Here is a 15,480-nt window from a genome sequence, read left to right as displayed (position 1 = left end):
TCTAATAATGTGGTTTCAAATAAAAGCAAAATTTCAAAAAATTCAAACACATAAGAAAATTATGTTGCACCTAAGTTTGTCAAGGAGGGATGCTCTAATGACAAACAAGGTGATAAGTTCAAAAGGCAAAATGTGAATTCTCACAAATCTAAACAGACTGGTCCACACAACCAGTCCAGACAAGGAGCTTCCCAGAGTGATTTTTTCATAAAACGTCAGACATGTTTTAACTGTGGCACTCCTGGTCATATTGCCAGAAATTATCCACATCGTCCGTACATTCCATACTACGGATTTTATCAAAGAAATATGCCATATGTGCCTCATTGTGCATATAGACAAGGGTTTAGACATTATTCGGCTAGTTCTTTTGACGATGATTGGAATCGAAACAAATCTGACAGGTTTAGTCCTCATCAGACCAAACCCAAAATGATCAAAAGAAGGGTTAGTAAAGGTGTTTCAAGTTCAAAATCACATATAAACACTAACACTAGACCTAAACAGGAGAAGAAAAAGGTTTCAACTAATCATTCTACGTCTAAAACATCAGAGATCATGACAACTATTCATACTTATAACTCCAAGTCTCACGGACATAGATGGTTGCCTAAATCTCTGGCCAAAGAGTCAACGAAATCTATTTTTGATGATAAAAAGGACATATCATGGCAATCCGTGACAACTGTAAACGAATCAGGGTCACCCAGTGTAAGTATGGACTGGGTACCAAAAACTAACTAATCCCGCATTTCGTGCAGGGACAGCTATGGAGGAATATCATCAGACCTTGGTATGTTGATAGTGGCTGTTCCAGGAACATGACAGGAGACATCACCTAGCTTCACGACATTCAAACATTTAACGGTGGGTATGTGTCCTTTGCGGGAGGAGAGAAAGGGAAGATCACTCAAAAGGGTATTGTAAGTAACGGTGTTTTAAAATTTGAAAATGTTAATTTTGTTCCAGAATTGAAGCGTAGTCTTTTGAGCGTATCACAAATTTGTGACAAAGATTTCTCAACTCACTTTACTAAGAAGGAGTGCTTAATTCTGAAACCTGGTATTATCATACCAGAAGAGTGGATTCTTGTTCGATCACAACGAAAAGATAATGCATATGTGATCGACATAAACAAAAATGTTCCTGATGAAATAACCTGTCTGTTTTCAAAAGTGTCAGAACATAATGCGATGCTCTGGCATCGTCGGCTTGGTCATGCAAATACTAAAAACCTGAATCGTCTTGCTAAAAACAATCTTGTGCCTGGTCTGCCAATCAAGGATTTTGTGACTGTTGAAAAATGTGTGGCTTGTGCTTTGAGAAAGCATCATCGAAAATCTCATAAACCCAAGTTAATTAATACAATTTCGTCAGTTTTTCAGCTTCTTCATATGGAACTCTTTGGGCCGGTTCATGTCTTAAGTCTGTCTCGTAGCTCTTATTGTCTTGTTATTACTGATGACTACTCACGTTTTACATGGGTATTTTTCTTGTCAAATAAGAGTGAAACTGCATATCTGATCAAGAAATTTGTAGTGTTAATAGAGAATCAACTGAACCTAAAGCTGAAAGGAATTAGATGTGATAATGGAACATAATTCAAGAATGCTGTTCTGAATCATTTTTTCTCAGAAAAGGGGGTGCTTCGTCAGTATAGTGCTCCAAGGACACCGCAACAAAATGGGGTTGCCGAAAGAAGAAACCAAACTCTAATTGAAGCTGCAAGAACGATGTTGTGTGATTCCAAACTGCCACTGTTTTTCTGGGCAGAAGCCATTAATACGACATGTTATGTTCAAAACCGGGTGATAATCAATAAGTCCAAGATGAAGACTCCGTATGAGATCGTTTATGGTCATCAACCCACTGTCGCACATTTCAGAGCCTCCGGGTGTCCGTGCAAGTTGCTAAAACTAGAAAACACTCCAAAGTTTGGAGCTGCAGCAGATGAGTGTTACTTTGTTGGATATGCGGGAAATACAGCTTACAGGGTTTACAACAAGTCCACTAAACAGATTATAGAATCCTATGAAGTTGGTTGGTTAGAAGAAAATGAGACTGACGCCCGTGTTGGTCCCGATTGGTTATTCGACTACAATGAATTCTTTAAGCCCTTCAATGTATTTCCAGTTATCAACACAGAATCTCAAAATGGCCCCACAGTGGAAGCTGTGCAAGTCAGCTCTTAGTCACTGTCTCATATATCTCCATTACTGGATGATGAGATTGCTGAGCCGGCTAGTACTTCGACCTCAACCGACAATAAGCCTGAACAGTCTTCAGAAGTAGACTGTTCGCCAATCTCGTCTGAGAATACTGCTAATGTTGAGGGGGAGAGTTCTGTCCATCATATATTTGGAAGCACACTGTTTCCCGACGCCATTCCAGATGAATACGTTGCCAGTACCTCGTACTTTCACAGTACAGCAACGTCTGGATGGAAAAACCCTCTTACTGATTCCGGGGAGAATGTAACTAATCTTCAATCTAGCAGTGATGTTTCCGATCATTCAATTCCTTCAAGAATCCAAAAGAATCACCCGATTGAGAACATCATAGGTCCAATTGAAGCAGGTGTGTCCACCAGAAGTCAGGCCGGACACATAAATAGTTGTATGTTTTCCTGTTTCATATATCAAATCGAACCAAAGAACGTCGAGATGGCCCTTCAAGAACCTAGTTGGGTCGATGCTATGCATGAAGAACTAAATCAGTTTGATAAGTTGAAAGTGTGGAGATTAGTTAAGCTGCCGGAAGGAAAGAAAGCTCTTGATACAAGATGGGTGTTCAGGAACAAGCAAGATGACACCGGGGTTATTGTTCGTAATAAGGCACGTCTGGTGGTCCGCGGGTTTCGCCAGGTTGAAGGGTTAGATTACACAGAAGTCTATGCTCCCGTAGCTAGACTTGAGGCAATTAGAATTTTTCTTGCCTATGCATCGTATTGGGCTTTACAGTTTATCAGATGGATGTTAAAGCAGCATTTTTGTATGGTGAGGTCAAAGAAGAAATTTATGTCGATCAGCCACCGGGTTTCGTTCATTTTAAGAAGCCAAATCATGTTTACAAGTTAGACAAGGCTCTGTACAGGTTACATCAGGCTCCACGGGCGTGGTATGCTACACTAACTGCGCATCTACTTGACCATGGTTACAAGCGGGGAACGATCGATCAAACCTTGTTCCGGAAAACCGTCGGAAAGGATTTGATTCTGGTCCAGATATATGTTGATGACATCATTTTTGGTTCCACCAGTGCTAACTTATGCAAAGAATTTGAAGGTGTTATGAAAAAAATATTTGAGATGAGCTCATTGGGTGAAATGACAACTTTTCTGGGGTTACAGGTTCGTCAGAGTTCAGAAGGGATTTTACTTCATCAAGGGAAGTATGTTGAGGATATGCTAATCAAGTTCGAGTTTCAAGATTCAAAGAGTGCCAATACTCCCATGGCAAAAAGACCACTGCTGTCATCTGATCCTGACGGGAGTCCCGTAGATCAAACTTACTACAGATCGATGATCGGGTCTCTGGTGTATTTGACGGCAAGTCATCCTGACATTTTGTTTGCAGTTTGCCAGTGTGCTCGTTTCCAGGCTAATCCTAAACTCTCTCACTTAACTGCTGTTAAACGTATTTTTAGATATCTGAAGGGACAACCAAAGTTAGGTATTTGGTATCCCAAACAATCAGAATTTGATCTTTATGCTTTTGCTGACAGCAATTATGGTGGAGATGACATTGACAGGAAATTCACGTCAGCCGGTTGCCAGTTTCTCGGAGACCGCCTCATCTCATGGCAGTGTAAGAAACAACAAACAGTGTCCACCTCAACCGCCGAAGCAGAGTATGTTGCCGCATCCGCTTGCTGCTCTCAGGTTATCTGGATGCAAAATCAGTTGCTGGATTACGGTTTGGAATTTCTTGATACTTCTATTTTCTGTGATAATGATGCGGCCATTGCTATTATGAAAAACCCTGTTCAACATTCTAAAACCAAGCACATTGATATTAAAGTTCATTTTATTCGTGACTGTTTCGATCGAAAATTGATTCATCTTGAACAGGTCCACACCGCTAATAACGTGGCGGACTTATTTACAAAACCGGTCGGAACAGCAAAATTTAATGTGCTTGTGAGTTTTCTTAAAATGCTTCGTTTCGAGGATTGAGTATTTTTGGGGATAAATTTGAACATTTTTGTTTAGTGTTTGCACAAATTTAGGGGGAGAAAATTCAAAAGGTTAAAAACAGTGTGTGTGCGTTTTTTATTAATTCAAAAGGTCAAAAACAGTGTGTGCGTTTTTTTTATGTTTTATTTATTATTAAAAATTTGGGTCATTTTCGCTTAAAATTATGTCGGCTGCTAAGTTTGAAGGACATATACTTGTATATGGTTGGTTCGGTGTTCTACTTGTAGTTTCACAGGATAGCCATTTGCCCAACGACTGAAAGCACCCGGGGCGATTATGATATCTTTTAGTGTTTCGTGCTCTTTCACTTAAAATTATGCCGGTAACTTTGAGTTTGAGGGACATGTGTTTTCATGCATGTTTGGTCCGGTTAACCACTTGTGGTTACAATGGACAACCATTAACCTGAAGGCTTAAAAGTGACTGGGGTGACTGAATGCTTAACACGTGTGTTTTACGTAACTCTCCAGGAAGTGATTACTATTCTGTTGACAGTTTTTAAGAGCTTTAAATTGTTTTCAAATGGAAATTGATCCACCCTTGAAAAATGATAGATAAATTGTTTTTGTGTGCCTAACGGGTAAAGTTATTAAGCTTAAAAGGCTCTAGAACAGTTATTGATATTGTACAGTAGCTTTCCATGATATGTAAAAGTTAAAGTGGTATAAACTAAACTTGCTAAACTTAATATGGAGGGTCATTTTGAAGACAGGTGCATGTCTTCAGATACATCTCTCCGAATGATACGCAGAAAAGCAACTACCCAGCCATACACGAGCCCGTTAGTGTCTTGATCACCAAAAAAATAAAAAATATTGTGCTATTGTGTTTATTGAAAAAAAAATTATTAGCAAAAGAGTTATTTATGAGTTACTTATCTATTATTAAATTACTTTTAATAAAGACTTAAAGGGACAAACTAGAACTACAGAGATGGGGGCACACAAGTAAGTCTTGTCATGTCTCGAATGAAAGGTTTGTCAGTCTACTGGCACTAAATCCAACGTTCAACCTTAAAGCCTAAAAAATTTGCGTTTCTAAAATTTTTTGATCAAGCACTAGGGGGTTAGAGTCAAATTGGGGTGATTTGGGGAAAGCCAAATACGCTTTGAGAAGAGATAGGAGGCACCACAGGTCCATGAGTGATGTCCATCTAAGCTTTATGCCAAACTGAACCCTAATCATATCACTGATGCAATGAAAATCATGCTAAGTATGTTATACCTGCTGTTAACCTGTTTCTTTATGTTATAATAACGTTGAACATGAATTCTTGTGACAGCACCTTAAACAATGTGATTCCATGTTCGGATCTTTCATAAAAGGCGGTGGTTTTATCAAAAACTGAAATTTGATCTCGATGTTAAATATTTAAGGTAGTTGGTCTTTGTGTTGAAAATATTTTTGCTTCAATTCAGTTTTATTTTTTATTGTTTTGTCCTGTCTAATATTGTTTTTTCTCGAAATTACTCTTCTCAAAACGTTAGTGTAAATGTTTTTTTTTTAAAAAAGAAAAACTTGGGCTCTGAAAGATTTGGATGGATTTTGAGTTCAATGAGTTCTCGGCCCGCTGAGTTTTTGGGCTGGGCTTTGAAAGTTTTGAAAGATTTGCTTGGCTGGTTTTTGGGTTTTCGGCTCACTTTGAGCCCACAAAGTGTTCTCGGCCTGCTGAGTTTTGATATAAATATATTAAGGAGTTTTTTTTATTTCACTTTTATTATTTCTTAAATCTCAAAACCTTCTCAGCCGAAATCCTATTCTATCTTCTTGCCGAGATCGAAACCTTTTCACTAATCAAAGCTTCAAGTGTGTTTGGTAATTAGCAGGTACCGGAGATAATCACATATGGTTTACATGTCACTAAGATCGATCGTTATGGCCTCACAAACTGTATTTACGGATGACTTGATGAACTATGATATTTGGTGTTATGAGGAAAAGGGGTTTTTGATGGATTTATTCGTGGTTATTTAGGGGTTTTCGTCTGTTTATGTATGCGTTTTTATAGGTTTAACGAAGGTTTTTGGGATCTCGGTAGGTGGAAGATGATGACACAGGTTCCAAGGTGGAATCCAAAGGGGTTCTCTGCCCTGCTGGCAAGGAGTTCTCGATTTGACTTATGTTGACCGAGAACTCCCATAGATTATCAATTATTGTTCTCGGTCACCTATTGACAGAAAACCCTTGTTCTCGGTTTTTTTGTTGATTTCTGTTGACCGAGAACCCCCTAATTTGACCGAGACCCCCTGCCTGGCCCATATTCTCACTGCTTGGGCCCAGATTCTCATTGTGGTACACTATTGGGCCTCTCCAACGTAACCTGGACTGCCACAGAAGTTCTTTTAAGCCCACCATGCCTAATAATTAAATTGTACTTTAATTTATGGCTCAAACGTCTATTACTTCTATCTAACTTGATATGTTTGGTGCAGACATGGCTGATCAGAGCACACTAAAGGTTGCTGAGTCACATAATGTAGCTGGATACTTATATGATCCTCCCATGGCTCACAAGGAATTCAATTCGATGATAGTGGCTCTCAACACATGCAGGATTTCTCATGCACTACGAGAAAATCCTGTCATATGTAAGAAGATGATCTCTGATTTTTGGAACAATGCATCAATCAATCCTCAAGGACCAGATGGAGCTATGTCTATTGACTCCAAAATACATAAGATGCCCATTGTTATCACAGAGAGTATTATCAGAGAAGATCTTTTGTTTGGAGATCACCCTGATTACCCAACTGAGTATTCAACTGCTGCTGTCCGAGAAGTTCTTACAAGGATGGGCTATGAAGGTACCTATCCTCCTGCCATCAAGAAGTTGTTTCACCCTTACTGGAAATACCTTTTCCACACGTTCTTCACATGTATCTCGGGAAGGAAGGGAGGATCAGATGAGATCAGTCATACTCAAACATCTACTGTTGTTGCTCTGATTATGGATTGGAATTACAATTATTCCAAGTTCGTATTCAATGAAATGATGAGCAATCTGAAAGCAAAGAAGAAGGAGATGTTCTTAATGTATCCAAGGTTTTTACAGATGATTTTTTATTCTCATTATACTGCACTGATTAAATCTGTCGAGACCTTGGATATGAAGTCTTTGGGACCCAATTCTTTTGGGTTGATGAAACAAGTCCGAAAGGGGGCCAAGATTGTTTATCGGGGCCTACATCCTCTGGTGAAATTTGGAAGATTTGCTGAGACAGAAGTTGAACCTGTTCTGGCTCAGGTGGCTGATGAGCATGTGGCACCCGCTCAACCACGTGTTGCCACTTTCGAACTTTCTGATGATGAAGATGATGAAACTGAACACTGTCATACAGACACCCCTCAAAGTACTGAAGATTTAAGTGCTTTGGAAGCTGTGAAAGCATTATTACAGTCAACTGCGCTGAAACCTCCTCAGTCTGTTGCTGAAATCGATGAAGAAAACATAGCTGAAGATCCAACTGCAGACTTAGGTCCTCGAAAACGGAGAAAGAAAGATCCGAGGCCTGGAGTACTGATAAATGAATCTGAAACAACCACTACACCAACAACAAACGAAACAACCAACCCAGTTCAATTTTCCACACAACCTGAGACACCTGCTTCAGAAACACAAGCTGAACAGGATATACCTGCTGATGAGCCATCATTCCACGGTCTGCTGACTAGTGATTTCAGTGATGATTTTGACTTTGATGTTGGGGCAGAAATTCCTCACACCGACACTACAGACATTCCCTCCGGCTCATCTGGCCCAGACACTCAGGGTCAGTCAAGCACCAATATGTCAGATAAAGTTTCCCAGATTCTGGCAATGCAAGAAACCTATCTTCAGAATAAAGGTAAAGGGGTGATTTTTGAAGATGCTCCTGTTGATGTTCATGCATTGCAACGTAGAGTTTTTGAACTCGAACAAGATGCGGTAGTCAAAGATGTTCGTATTCAGGAATTGGAGGCGGGAAATTCCGATAAAGACTCCAAGATTAAGGAATTACAGTCCAATATGGGAGAGTTAACTGCACTCTTTCTTGACCTCCAACAAAATCTCTTTCAAAAGTTTGGAGATGAAGTTAAAGGCAGTGATGATGTATCCTCTAAAGTACCTAATGTGAGTCAAGGTGCTAGTTCTGCTGCTCGTTCTGTTGAAAATATTGATGACTCGGAATCTATGCGACAATATCTAGATGCTCATCCTGTCTTCAAAGAGAAATCTGACAGGATTAAGAAGAATCTTCTTGAAAAAAGAAAGAAAAAGCTGCTGGTGATGAAAAACTCAAATCAGAATGTGGAATCGTCGGATCATCCAGACAGGTTTGTTATTGAGTTTCAAAAGGGCTTTAATAGTAAATATGGTGATCGATCGGGAGTTCTATCATGGGGCTTTGATGCGGATAAAAATATGTGGTGGGTTAAAAGGAAATCAGGGGCCACCGAATACTACAAGAAGATGAAAGATTTTGGCTCTTGGACAAAAGTGGATTTAAGTGATTTAATCAACTCTCCATTCACTAATCCAACTAATGATAAAAGAGGTACTGATTTCTGGAATTTCCTGAAATGAGAGGTAGATCGAGGCTTCCCGAACATGAAGACTGTTGAGTCCTTTCTAAAGAAAGCCAAGGGAGTCCTGGATTCGAGGACTGGAAAAACTATGGTTAACGTTATGTGGCCAGCAACAAACAAGGCTACTCACATTCCTGTTCCTGACAAGATACCTGATGGCACATTGGATGATATGAGATTCTGGATATATGATAGTGTCACCGCCACTGTCATTATCAAGCTGAAAAAGGGAAAGGTTCAGTACAAATTTGTTGAGCCAAGAGATCTATTAAAGCTGGGAGAACGAGACATCAAGACGCTTAGTACTCATCAGATAGTTGCATATTCGATTTTTGAGACGGCTGCTAAAGAATTCACGAGTATGGTAGATACTATAATCCGGTGCAAATTTTCGGCAGGTGCTTTAAAGGATGCTGATGTTGACTACATGGAGCAAGATTAAAAACCAAGCTACAAACCAAGGGGGAGATTGTTGGGCCTAGTTTTGTGGTTTGAGATTGTTTGTACTTAGTTCTTTGTATTTGGGCTTGGGTTTTGGGTGCACATGTAAGCCGAGAACACTTATGTGTTCTCGGTGGGCTTGGTGTTGTTTGGGCCGGCTTTTGGTTGTTATCCTTATATATAGAGATGTGATGTATAGGGTTATGGTTGTTCATTCTCATTATTATCAAGTATTATAAGTTCTTAAGCACCCGACGTATTCAATAATATACGTGTGTTTTGAAGCATTTCCGTGTTACTTATTTGTTCTTATTCGTGCTCTTGAATCACCGAGTGTTAGTATTCCGCACCTATACTCGTTTGTTGATATCATATTGTAGTGATCCAGATTCGGGACTTACACATACCATACCATATATCATATCAAATTATATCATGCCATTTCATACCATGTCATACCATACCGTACCATACCATACCATGCATTGCCTTTCTATATCATGTAATCTCATATCATATCATATCATACCATATTCTATCATATCATATCATATCATCTCATCTCATATCATGTCCTACCATATCGTATCATATCATATCATATCATATCATATCGTGTCCTATCATACAATCTCATATCATATTATATCAAATCATATTATGCCATTATCTACCATGTCATATCTTAATATCATACCATGTCATCTCATCTGATATCGTGTCCTATCATACAATCTCATATCATATCAAATCATATCATATTATATTAAATCATATCATGCCATATTCTACCATGTCATATTTTAATATCACACCATGTCATCTCTTCTCATACCATACCATACCATATCATGCCCTCTCATATCATGTCTTGTCATATCATATCATATCGTGTTATACCATACCATACCATATCATATCATATCATATCATATGGTATCATACCATACCATACCATATCATGTTAGGCCATTCCATGCCATTCCATATCATACCATTCCATGCATTGCATTGCCTTGTCATATCATATCATATCATATCATACCATGATACTCATATCATGTCCTATCATACCATCTCATATCATATCAAATCATATCATATTATATCAAATCATACCATATTGTATCATGCCATGCCATATCATATCATATTGTATCGTATCATATCATATCATACCATGCCCTTTCATACCATACCATACCATACCATTCCATATCATATCGTTTTATTATGTCGTATCGTATCATATCGTATCATTTCTAATAGTATGGTATCATATCATCTCTAATCGTATCGTATCTAATCGTATCTAATCATATTGTATCTAATCGTATCATATCTAAATATATTGTATCATGTATGGTGGCGTATCGTAGCATATCATATCATATCAAGTCTTATTGTGCCTTAAGATATCATGTCATATCCGAATGTATCATATCATATTTATTCAGATGATATCTAAATGTTTTGTATTGTATCATATCATATCATATCATATTATATCGTACCATTTTCTTTTTAGATATCATATCAGGCTATACCTTATCGTTTCGTCTATTATTTTGTCACATAGGATAATATTGTAGCATATTATATCATATTGTATCATTTAATGTCATACTGTATGATTTGGTGTCATATCATATCATATTAAAACAATATCATATCACGATGTCATGTCAAGCTGTGTTGTGTCATGTCTTGTCATGTCATAATGCACTGTGCCATATTATATCGTGTTATAATACAAATATAATAAATATCAAAGTAAACTTGTTTGTAGGCAGACACGCTACACCCAAAAACAAATTAAAGTAAAACAGAGTTATGAAAACTTAAATGAAAGTAATCACAAACGAGGAAAAAGCAAGCTAAGTGAGTGAATCGGTTAGCTTTGGTACAATGAGTATCCTGTATATTGAAATATATTTAGGTTCAAACTGGAGTTTAAATGAACTATAATAACGAGTAAGAAAATCAAAGGTTCGGTTTATAATTTGGGGTTTTGATGAAAAAGATGAAGTAAATAAGCTAGTATAATACTTAGAAAATGATTATGTGATAATATATAAAGCTCGGGTTTTAACGAAAACTTTACCTAACATTTGTTAGTCAATTTTTAACGAGTTAGGTTCGATTAAAGTAAGCGAACTGATCTAAAGTGATGAAAGAGAAGTTTAAGTAATTAAGCGAGGGTTCGGTTGGTTGGACCCAAACTCGACATTATGTCGTGGTTTGGTTCCGACAAGTTCAAAATATCATAGCAATGTTCAATAAGTAAGATTATATATTTATAATGCCTCACTTAAGAAAATCCTCAAATTATGTAAACATAAACCCTAATCTAGATAAATTGTACATGAAACAACTTAATCAAATGGAATTGAGAGAGGGGTTTTACTCCAAAGATATTAAAAATGAATTAAACAACAACAATTACCCAATGATTGATCAAGAAGGATAAGATTTGAGGTTGAGTTTGACTTTTGAAAGTCAAAGAAATCTTGAGCACCAAATTGACAGCAAGGATGCAATGTGAGAGTGAATTGATTTGTGGCAAAGAAGGGGCAATGTTGAGAGGTCAATTTATAAGCTCAATTAGTGTCACACCCCTACCAAAGGCGGCGGAACATGCCGGGGTGCAACGATTGCCCATAAGCGCATGACACTATTTAAAGCGACAATATTTAACAAACTCATTTCATTTCACAACATCGAAAATGTCACATAACCAAATATTCATAAGTCAAATACAACAAAATATAACAAAATATAGCAAATCAAATATTGTTCATTTTTGCTAATAACTTAAAAGTCTTGACATTCGTTTTCACCACAAGCATCGAATCAACCGAGATGTAAACCTGTAACATTTCATAAAATAAAGTTTGTCAACACAAAGGTTGGTGAGCAATTCATAAGTTTGAGCAACAATAGTATATAGTAAGAAAAGCCACAAAACTAGTATACGAAACAATAAATAAGAGCTATAAACTTGGATAAAATAGTTATCGCTAACAAGTTAGCGACACCTAACTATAAGGGGATGCCAAATAGTTTAGGATTTTATAGTTATCGTTAATTGCATTATATTAACGACACCTTGCCATGAGGGGTTGCCAAATGGTCTAGGATTTATAGTTCCACCATCCAAAAGCAATAAACACATAGGCAAATAAGCATAGAACACCAAATCGAGCAATTATTCAAGTAAAGTATACAACAACGTTTGTGGTTTAAGACCCAAGTATAAAACATTTAGTTTAGATAAGATAAAATGTCACCCCCAAAACAAAAGATAGAAAACGGGCTATGAAGTTACTCACGTTCAAGTAATAAACTTGAAAGATTGATTATTTGGATATTTGACGGTACGACGAGTTTAACGTATGAAGCCTAAATAAAAGAAAGTTTTAGATTTAGAAAGGTTGTCTTGAAGATCTTTAAATAAAATAATTGTTGCAAAAAGTAAACAATTAAAGTTCAAGGTTTATAATGTAACTAGTTAAGAATTATAATAATAACCCTTTAAAAATGTAAGTTTGCTCGAAACCGGGTTAAAGTATTTAACATTAATATTTACTTAACATATGTTAAGTAATAAGGTGATCGGTCAAAACATATTTATACTCAATGAGACGAACGGGTGTTTGTCTTAACGAGTCAATCATTGTCTACATAAGATCATGTGATCTCTAAAACGTTATAATACAAAGTAAAGAATAAAATCAACTCAGACCGAACATGCATGTGTCTGGATCCAAACATAACTGTTAAGTCCAAATCAATCAATCAAGGCGAGGTAGCCGTGGACTAAACGGTCATGACTAGTTCTCTGTTCAAGGCCTTGTGGCTCGGAGAATACCGTTATATGTGTAGGGCAGTGGTACATATACCGGAAGCAGAAATACTTTCGCCGAGTTTGTCGAGAAAACTATATTTGTATTATAATGTCATCCAAATGTTTTATAGAGTCAAATGTGTTCACCAGCATATAGCTGACGTATTTTTCCTCACATTTCAGGGAAACAGATTAGCACAGGTAACAAGACATTATAGACATTCATGGAGATAGACGCTCTCAAGGTAATGATGGCTCAGTTTTAAGTTATTAAAATATTGCAAACAGTATTTAACCAAGATTTATAAATCAAACACCGAGTATTTATTATCCGAGAAGTTTTTCAAATAAATTATTTTATTCAACCAAAGTCTTCCGCTAAAATAAACCTCAACTATGATGTATTTACAAAATAGGTACCAATTTATGGTCACACGCCTAGGCCCTAATTCGGGGTGTGACATGTTATTATGCAATATGTATTAATCATTGTGTTTTACGTATTAGATAATTTGTTGTTTTTTTTCATTATATTTACATATTATTACACGACGGTGTTATTAGTATTTAAAAAAAACACAATAATAAGTTGAAATGCACAATGGCGGAAAAAAACACATTGACAAACAGAAAGACACAATGACGAAAAAAGACACAACGGTAAGCAAAAAGACACAATGACGTACTTTTTATATAACAAAATCATGCTAATATTAAAGATAAAAAAATGCTTGTCATTATGGTGAATTGAATTCTAAAAAAATATCATATGAAAAAGTTATAGACGTTTAAAAATAATTTGAGAAATTAACATGTGACTTGCATGTGAAGAGAGAAAGTGTGTACTATTACTTTTATACTTTTTTTTCTTATGATCCATACTACACATGTCAATTAATTATGAATTCTTACACTTCTCATTTTTGTTGGCATTTGTTGAATAACTCAACCCTAGTTTTTAATTTGATTTATATTTAATACTTTTCAATATAATATTTAATAAAATCGGAAACGAATTAAAACTAGTGGTATCAATCACATTTAAATAGTAGGAGGAAAGGCTTTGGCCTTTGGTGGGATAGTAAAAGCTTTGGCCTTTGGGTGAGAGGTCCAGGGTTTGATTCCTGGCATTGGCGGTATAATGTAAATAGTAGGAGGAAAGCTTGAACATTCAAAAAAAAAATCACATTTAAATTTAAATAAAAATACAAATTAATTAATATAACTATAATTTTGGGAGAACTGTGTATCATAGTCTTGTACCCTGTGCATCTAAATTTGTACTGGATTTTAATTGGACCAACAAATGATCTCATATCTTTCTTTCCACTTCCACAATGTTCTTCATTCACCGAAACCACGGCCACAACTACAACACAACCACAACCGCATCCTCTTCTTTACCCCGACACAGCCATCTCAATCGGAACTTTCGTCGTTTCCACCGATATGTTTCAACAAGGCAGTCTGAGGTAGTCATCGGCTACTGTAGCAATGATGTTGCTTTTACACCACCCTTCCGTCTTCCTTGCCGGAATCTTGGTGGCGGTGACATTGACGATTTTGGTAGTACATCCGAAAGTTAAGTACGATAAGGACGTAGAAACTCGGATCAAGAACCTTAATTTCTTTCCTGAGGTATGTTGTTATTCACTTATTTTCATCTTGGTATGTTTATTTATTGGGTTTTTGATAAAGTTTGTGTTTTTTTTTTGTTTCGACTTAAATTTGATCATGTTTTGTTTTAGATATATAGGGAAATTTTAGCACTACAGATCCTTAGGCATCCCCTTACTGTTTCCGAGTTCAATTTTCGGACCCTTGGCGGTGGTGGGGTGGTCTTCTAGGGTTGTGGTTGTTGTTATGGCAGGCTGTGGCCGTGTGGCGATAGTGATGGATGAAGTGTTGTGGCACAACAGTCCGGTTCGATTTCCAGACCCTTGATGACACTGGTCATGCAGACATCTCGATGGTGATTGTTTTCGGACCCTAAGTCCTCTGCATTGGTATGGACCCTAAGTCCGCCGTCGCCTGTCGTTGCCGAGTTCCGATTTGGAACCCTTGGTGGTGGTAGAGTGGTGTGTTGTCTGTGGGTCGGTTTGGTTGACAAAGGCTATGATGATAACGTATCTGAGCCTATTTGTAATTCTATTTTTTAACAACCATTGATGAACCAGGTTTTCGTACATCTGTTTTGATATATTTTCTTTACAAAAGGCTAAAGTTTCGTCTTCTTGGTTAATAATTTCATATTGATATTTCAGGCAATGGCTCAAGTTGGTAGTTTGATAATGCAGCAGCTGGAAGTAAGGGGTCGTGTGAGAATTTCTTTTTCTCGGGAACTAACAAGGTGGGGTTTACAAAGCCGGTGGTGACAGGAGACACCTTGGTATTGACAATGGCATTTGGTGATATCTTGGTCTTATAACAT

The sequence above is a fragment of the Bidens hawaiensis genome, unplaced genomic scaffold (assembly GCF_021521415.1).
Source record: "Bidens hawaiensis isolate Kalapana, Puna unplaced genomic scaffold, B.hawaiensis_p1.1 tig00000636_1, whole genome shotgun sequence".
Classification (NCBI taxonomy): domain Eukaryota; kingdom Viridiplantae; phylum Streptophyta; class Magnoliopsida; order Asterales; family Asteraceae; genus Bidens; species Bidens hawaiensis.
The sequence above is the reverse complement of the archived record's forward strand: the minus strand, read 5'-3'. Positions refer to the sequence as shown.